Source organism: Macadamia integrifolia, chromosome 3, assembly GCF_013358625.1.
Source record: "Macadamia integrifolia cultivar HAES 741 chromosome 3, SCU_Mint_v3, whole genome shotgun sequence".
Lineage (NCBI taxonomy): Eukaryota > Viridiplantae > Streptophyta > Magnoliopsida > Proteales > Proteaceae > Macadamia > Macadamia integrifolia.
Window position 1 is genome coordinate 10,766,929 of NC_056559.1, and position 7,071 is coordinate 10,773,999.

A 7,071-nucleotide genomic window follows, 5' to 3' on the forward strand; every position below is an offset into this window, starting at 1 on the left:
TTTTTAACAAATGATCTTGATAGAGGTCACATCTTTGTGCTACCTACAAGATATATAGTAGATTTGTAGACTGGTTTCTAACAAAAGAAAAAAAAAATGGTTTATACATTGTCTAATTTTTATTTATTTATTTATAAAAATAGAAACCTAAAAATAGCATAGACCCTACCCATTTTCATTTCATATACCAAGTACAGCCCTGTTTCACGAGTTGTAAAATATGCCTATGCCTCTAAAAAACAAGGGGCTATGCGTGTAGAAAATGAAGATGGGCGGGGTAGCATTTCTTCTCTTTTTATTTATTTATTTATTCATGAGCTAAGGATCACTACTTGGTCATGTAGTCACTATAGTACTGCATCAACATAGGGTTCAACCAAGGGAGATGAATAGGAATCCAACCAAGAGGCAATGTGATATTTTTGTCACCCCTATGTCTGGGTATAATGAAGCACAATGAAGTGGGATCTTTACCATAGAATAAAGGTTTTTTTTTTTTTCTTTTTTTTTGAGGGGACCCAAGGGGGCGAAAAAAAACTAGCAAGCCCAACAACATTCAAATCACCCATCTAGTAGCCTTATTGGTTAGCCTAGTAGGTACTGATACAAATCCAAATCCTTTAAGAGCTAATCCTATTTTTGATTGAAACCTTTAAGACATAATCCAAACATCCATATTAACAAATAGACTAAAAAGTGAGTAGAATCTAAAACATCTCCCATGGCCAACCAACTTGGTACCCTTGCTGCAGCCATGATCATGATGCAACATTTTCCAACCATACTTCTACTCTCTTGTATCTTTTTGCAATCAAATGAAAGCATGCCTTGCAAGACTCCTCTAACCTTTGGTGCCTCACATCTCAAAATTTCCTCATCTTTAGGACGGGAAAAATCTTTTTTGCATTCTTTATTATTTATGAGGCCTATTTCATTGTTCATATGGAATGATGTTGGGGCAATTATGACAATTGCATTTTTAGTGCATTCCTTTATTTTCAAATTGTAACGTAATCCAATCAAAATATCAGATACCTTGTTTTATATTAGCGTGTTATTGTATTATACTACTCCGAAGGATGAAAATTTATATGTGAACATTACCCAAAAAACAAAATGTTTATATGTGATTAGGGGACTTTAGAATCTACCTGTCTTATTGCCAAAAGTAATGAACAACGAAGGATCATAAAAATAGACTTTAATGTTTTTTTTAGTAAGAAAGTAGACATTAATTTAGGGTAAATGAATAATAGTCAACACCTACCAATTTTATTTTATTTAAATAGGCTTTGGTGGTTGACATTTCAAATTTCTTAAGCCCACCCCTCTTCCCTGATATTTAATAGATAATAATATTTAATTGAAGAACAAGACCAAGAAACTATCAAGTTGTAATAGATAGACTGTATTATCATTCCCACATACCGTTTGAACCGACAAGAATACCATAGTTGTCCAGCCAATTTTTGCTATATCTTAATAATAGTGGTTGGGCATCCCGGCAGTTGGAGAGGATTTATTTTCTACAATTATAAATTTAAATTGAGAAAAATTGTATTATGTGATTGTGGTTAAATAATAATCAATTATTAAGTTTTTCATTCAACCGTCGAAAAGAAATAATTTTTTCAATGTGACTCGATGATTGTGTTTGGTATGTGCTTTAAGATTAGATTTTGGGTTAAAAATACATTCTGAAATCTAATCCTTTTCTATTTTCTCAATTCAAAACATATTTTAGACCCAAAATCTACTATGAGAAAACATACCAAATACAATAAATAATGGACTCGCGTGATCATTAATTAGTTCCCACCTATCATATGGGTTGAAAATGTCTTTCTCATGCTAATCAAAGGGCCACATTCCTCTCTTCATGAAAAAAAATTAGGTCAAAAACTCAAGGTTTTAATTCATGATCATAATATAAAAAACCCCATTTCTTTTTTATTAAAAAAAAATAATAATAATTTTATACATCAATATTGATAACTGCCAATACCTAAATTCATTATCGAACTAATAGACAAAGGATCATGGTCGTTATTATTAAACTTTTTGTTTCTGTGGTGGGGAAAAAAGGGGGGGGGGTTGGGGTGAATGATAAAGGGAAACATCATATATACAGAAATGACATTTTATTAAAAGCTAAAAAGGCTCTCATCTTCTTCTGTTTAACCTTTTCTTATTTCCTTTAAACTTTTTCTGGAGAACATTTTAGTGGACATGAGCTCCATCCAGATCCCAAAGCATGATAAGAGATGATGTAAATGCAATTGAATTAAAAGGGTATTAGGCAATAGCATAAAGAGCAGGTGGCCCACTTCTTTCCTTCCAATCCGAGACATCATATTAGAATAATAATGGATGAATAGTTTAAAGTCCCCCATGCATGTTTCTATTAAACACCTTTTTATCTTCGTCTTCTTCTTTCTTCTTTCTTCCTCTTTATCTCTCTATCTGTCTATTTATGTTATGGTCATTACTCATTAGAGTCCCGTTATAGTGGATAAGACTTTTCAACTGGGTATTAGAGCCTATATTTATTTGATTCTTTTCTTCATGTGTCTTTTTATGTGTTTCGTCACAATTCACTCCATTCACATTTGAGTGTTATAATCTCATATTGGTTTTATTCAGGTTCTTAATGTTTTTATATACTTGAGTAACTCTCCACCTAACAGCCTAGACTTCTAGGTTCTATACTTCAAGGTAACGACATATAACAATCACAAAGATGGATATATAAGGGCAAAAGGGTCTTTTCAAAATGAGAGACTCTGGTTAGATCAAAATGCATTTTTTTTTTTTTAACCTAGAAGTTAGGTCAAAATACTTGAAAGGGTTTAAATGATGTTGACCTGCAGTATTATGTTTAATAATTGGACATTGGTTCTTGCCACGTCTTAAATTATCGAAATCATAATTAATCTCAGCCCAAGGACCCTGAAATTTGATAATCATGAACTAAAGTTTCGATGAATAAAGTCCAAAAGAATCATAACCAACAAGTAAAAAAGTGTAAAACTAAAGAGCTTGTTCAATCCTGAAACTACTTTACCTCCCTTCTCCATTTCTTCTCTTTATAACTTTAAAGAAAGATGGACTTTTAGCATGTGGGAGGTGCTAGATACTCTTATCCAGCCACCCATAACTAACCAAATTGATATGTACCTCACACATGGTTTAAAGTATCTCCGATATCGATATGATACCTTTCGATACGTATCTTCAATTTAGTCAATTGATACGATACACACCGATACGATACATTGAATTTTTAAAATCCTTTCGTATCGATATATATCCTATGATACATATCGATATGCATCAATACATTATCGATACGTACTAATACTCTATAGAAAATATAAAATCAAGGTGAAATCTACGTTTCGGTATGTATCAATACGTATCGGTGAGTATTTGTATGTATCAATTGGTACGTATCGATGAATATCAGTACATATCGGTGAGTATCGGTATGTATCAATCAATACGTATCAGTGAATATTGATATGTACGGATACAATGCGCTATGGTCATATAATGGCCAAGATGAGTATTTTTTTCAGAAAACACGAATTTTTTAGGGGTTTTTGTTCCAAAGTTGCTGCCAGTCATATTTCTCTCCAACTAAAGTGAAAATCAAGGTTGGGAACAAGGATTTTACATTTATGAGACAACTACAAATCTTGAATTCTTAGTGCGATACCCTCAATCTAGTGTTTATGCATAATACATGTTATCAATAGTTTTTTCTAACAAATTTTTTTATGCAAAAGTGTTTAAAAAAGTGTTTCATATCCATTTATGTACGTATCTTTAGCGTATCTTAACGTATCTCCGATACGATACAATACCCTCCGATACGTATCTTAATTTTGGTCGATCGATACGGCGACCGATACCGATACTTTAATCCTTGACCTCACATTAATGTAATCTTCCCAATTTGGCATTGTGGAAAACCCTTTGTCTCAAATTATTATTATTATTTTTTTCTTAAAAATTTCTTCTGACAAATGCTATAGGGGTTTTTAGGGTTTCATGTTAACATATATCTTTTTGCTTCCATAAATATTATGTCATGCTGCCATTAAAAGTGTTTAGAGAGACATTAACATGAAATTATACAAAAGGATTATTACACTCATACATAAAAAGGCAAACCCCCAAAAAACCCCCTTGTGTGCCCCATCTCCTTTCTTCTTTATTTATTTATTTTTTTGGGGCAAAGCCCATGTCCTTTGTAGCAAGTAGCAACCATATATATGCGGGCAATTTAAAAAATCCAAATGCATGGGAACTGAGAAGAGCCGAATCAGACATGTCTGACAGACATCAGAGGCTCAACTAAAATAGGGGCCCTAAGATGGGGGAGGCCCATATACATGACCCATGTTTGTTGTTATTCAGTCATCCTATTGTCTTGTACAAGCCCACACATGCTCCATGCATGTTTTATAATTTTTATATAGGGGTGGACCCCAAAGATCTTGTGTCAAAATCGTCTGTTGTGGGGCAATGAGGTGCAGTAAGCATCAAATAGTTGAGGCCCGTGGTCGAATCCTTTCAACTATTGAATGTTCGTTGCACCTCCCCGCTCACTGCAGGTAATTTGGACTCAAAGATTTTACTGTGTTCTTAGCCACCCCCACACCCCATGTAATGCTCTTTTAATATTATTCGTATCTGTTTTTCAATTTTGGCTATTACTTCCTTCTTTTAATCAATAACACATAATAGAAAATCAGAAAAACTTACATTTTGTATCAAGATTCCTAAGTTTATTGAAAATCTTTGATAGTTTTATTTTTCAAATATAATTTCTAAGGTTCTGATAGAGTTGATTCTATTTTAAATTTGGATAAAAAATTGATTAAAGCCGATCCCATGTTAGATTCCGATTACTTAACCTAGGCTGTGAATGCCAGACCAGGCTATATGGGTATTTTTCTAGAGCAAAGTTAGAAGAGTTAAAAAAGAAATTTAAAATGGCACTTATAATATTTAGGAAGAAGTAGTAGTACATGCTATCACTGTATACTCACTTCTTACAATCTTTTTCTTTTCCATTCTTTTTATTCTTATTAAATTTGTTTATTAAATATATCATTTCATTATTCACTATTGGCTTGACCTATAAGATGATAATATAAACATACAATGTATAAACCTCTCTTCGTAATATTTAATGGAGTAGCCTTCTCTGTTGACAAAGAAACAATATTCGTCACGTGTACATGACAGGGAACTTCAGCCATAGGTTTGAAACCAATGTGTCATTTTGCTATTTTCTCAATATTTGTCGTACAGGGTAAGTAACATTTTCTACTCCTTGCATGGTAGAGTGGGCTATTGATGGGCCGTTGCTTGGCAAAGTGATAAATGGACCCATTAGATAGACGGTTGACACCTGAGCCCAGTCCACTTGACAATAGCCCTAAGCCCGTTCATTCATTGGGCGAAGTAAATAAAGAAAACCACCAACATGGAAAGAGAAATTAAATTGGTTGCTATCCAGACTCCAAATCAAGGCAGGACCCCAATTGGGCTTGGGCCCATTATCGATAAAAATCCATAACACTACTTCTGATAGAAGATGGAGATTGAAGCTCATTCAGAACTGAAATAGGATTTGAAGACTTATTCCTAATCCATTTCCAATTCTATTTTAGTTGTGGGTTCTTAATGATACATAAAGACATGCTTATGATCAAAGACACACAGAGTTCAAAGGGAGAAGAAGATCATCATCGAAGAAAGATGACTAAATCCAGTTTAACTGAATGGGATTCTGATACCCCAGTCCATCTTACAGTAAGTTTCAAGAATCTATATCCATGGCCACAGGCTGATGCAGCATTCTTGGTTTTCAAAAGCTTGAATGTAGATGTCTGCCATGATCGCTTTATTTGCAGGCAGAGATACCTCAGAAGTTACCGTTTTTGTATGGAAGAAAGCAATAGAGAGGACAAGAAAGAAATCAAACCAGAGAAGAACTATGAGGAAGTAAGCAATACAGAGGAGAAGGAAGAAATCAAACCAAAGAAGAATACAAATAAACTATTGAAGAAGGTTGTGAAAATCATATTTCAAAGTAAAGCATAATTCTGTAGTTTTCTGTTTACTTGAGCATCCAATGTAGAACCTGCAAAATAAAACCTGAGTAGCTATGCTGGTTTGATTATTTTTCCAAATTTATGAACTTTACTGCTTTGATTATTGGCTGAAAATCTTTGAAATTAAAATAAAGAGCTAAAAACTGCAAAAGCAATTTCACCTCTTCTGCAACTGGAGAGAGACTTTTGAGCAGAGCTTGCTTTAATGGCATCTCTTGTAGAAGAAAAAAACCAATTAATGTAGAATACTACAATGGCGAACTGCGAAGGTGGAAGCTGGGACCAAAGTAGCCAAAAAAGCTAACCGAACCTGAAATAACCCTCCATTAGAAAAAAGAAAACACCTCAGATCACATCCAAGGTTTTAGGGATTTCCGGAAAAAAAATAAAATCGCAGGTACAAGACGAGGAATCAGAGAAGGAAAGGAAGAAGAAGAGTTGAGAGAAAGTGAGAGAGAAGGCAACCATATACCTTCGTTTAGTTTCGAAAGCCGCAGCCCCATTGCTAAACTCCAGCGAAATTGTAGCCGAATCATAGTTAACAAATTCGGATTCGGGAATTATTCGGACGGAGAATTATTCGGAATAATTCGGATGATTAATTGAAGGATTCGGTCAAAAAAGCGGTCAAAAAAGTTTATTGGGTTTTTTTTTTTTAAATAATGTTTAAATAAACCGAATAATTCGGTTTAATTGGAATTCGGTCCGAATTATTCGCGATTTATATTCAGTTTTGAAAAAGTCGCGAATTTTAAAGAATTTTATTTTTAATTCGGATTCGATCGGAATTTTTGATAAAATTCGGTTCGGCCGAATAATTCGTGAATTATTCGGCCGAATTGATAACTCTGGGCCGAATCTGAAACAACCCACCATTAGAAGAAAAAAAACACAGCAGATCACAGCCATGATTTTAGGGCTTTCGAAAAAAAAAAAAAAAAAA

The 7,071-nt window shown here is 33.8% G+C and overlaps 1 long non-coding RNA gene across 1 annotated transcript; it reads right to left on the reverse strand.

Moving 5' to 3' along the window:
• Window positions 1-5,638: 5,638 nt before the first annotated feature.
• On the reverse strand, window positions 5,639-6,662 carry LOC122074805. Its single transcript, XR_006139049.1, has 2 exons — window positions 6,601-6,662; window positions 5,639-6,438 (listed from the first exon to the last, which is right to left on the reverse strand). It is a non-coding gene; the product is annotated as an uncharacterized LOC122074805 (long non-coding RNA).
• Window positions 6,663-7,071: the final 409 nt, after the last annotated feature.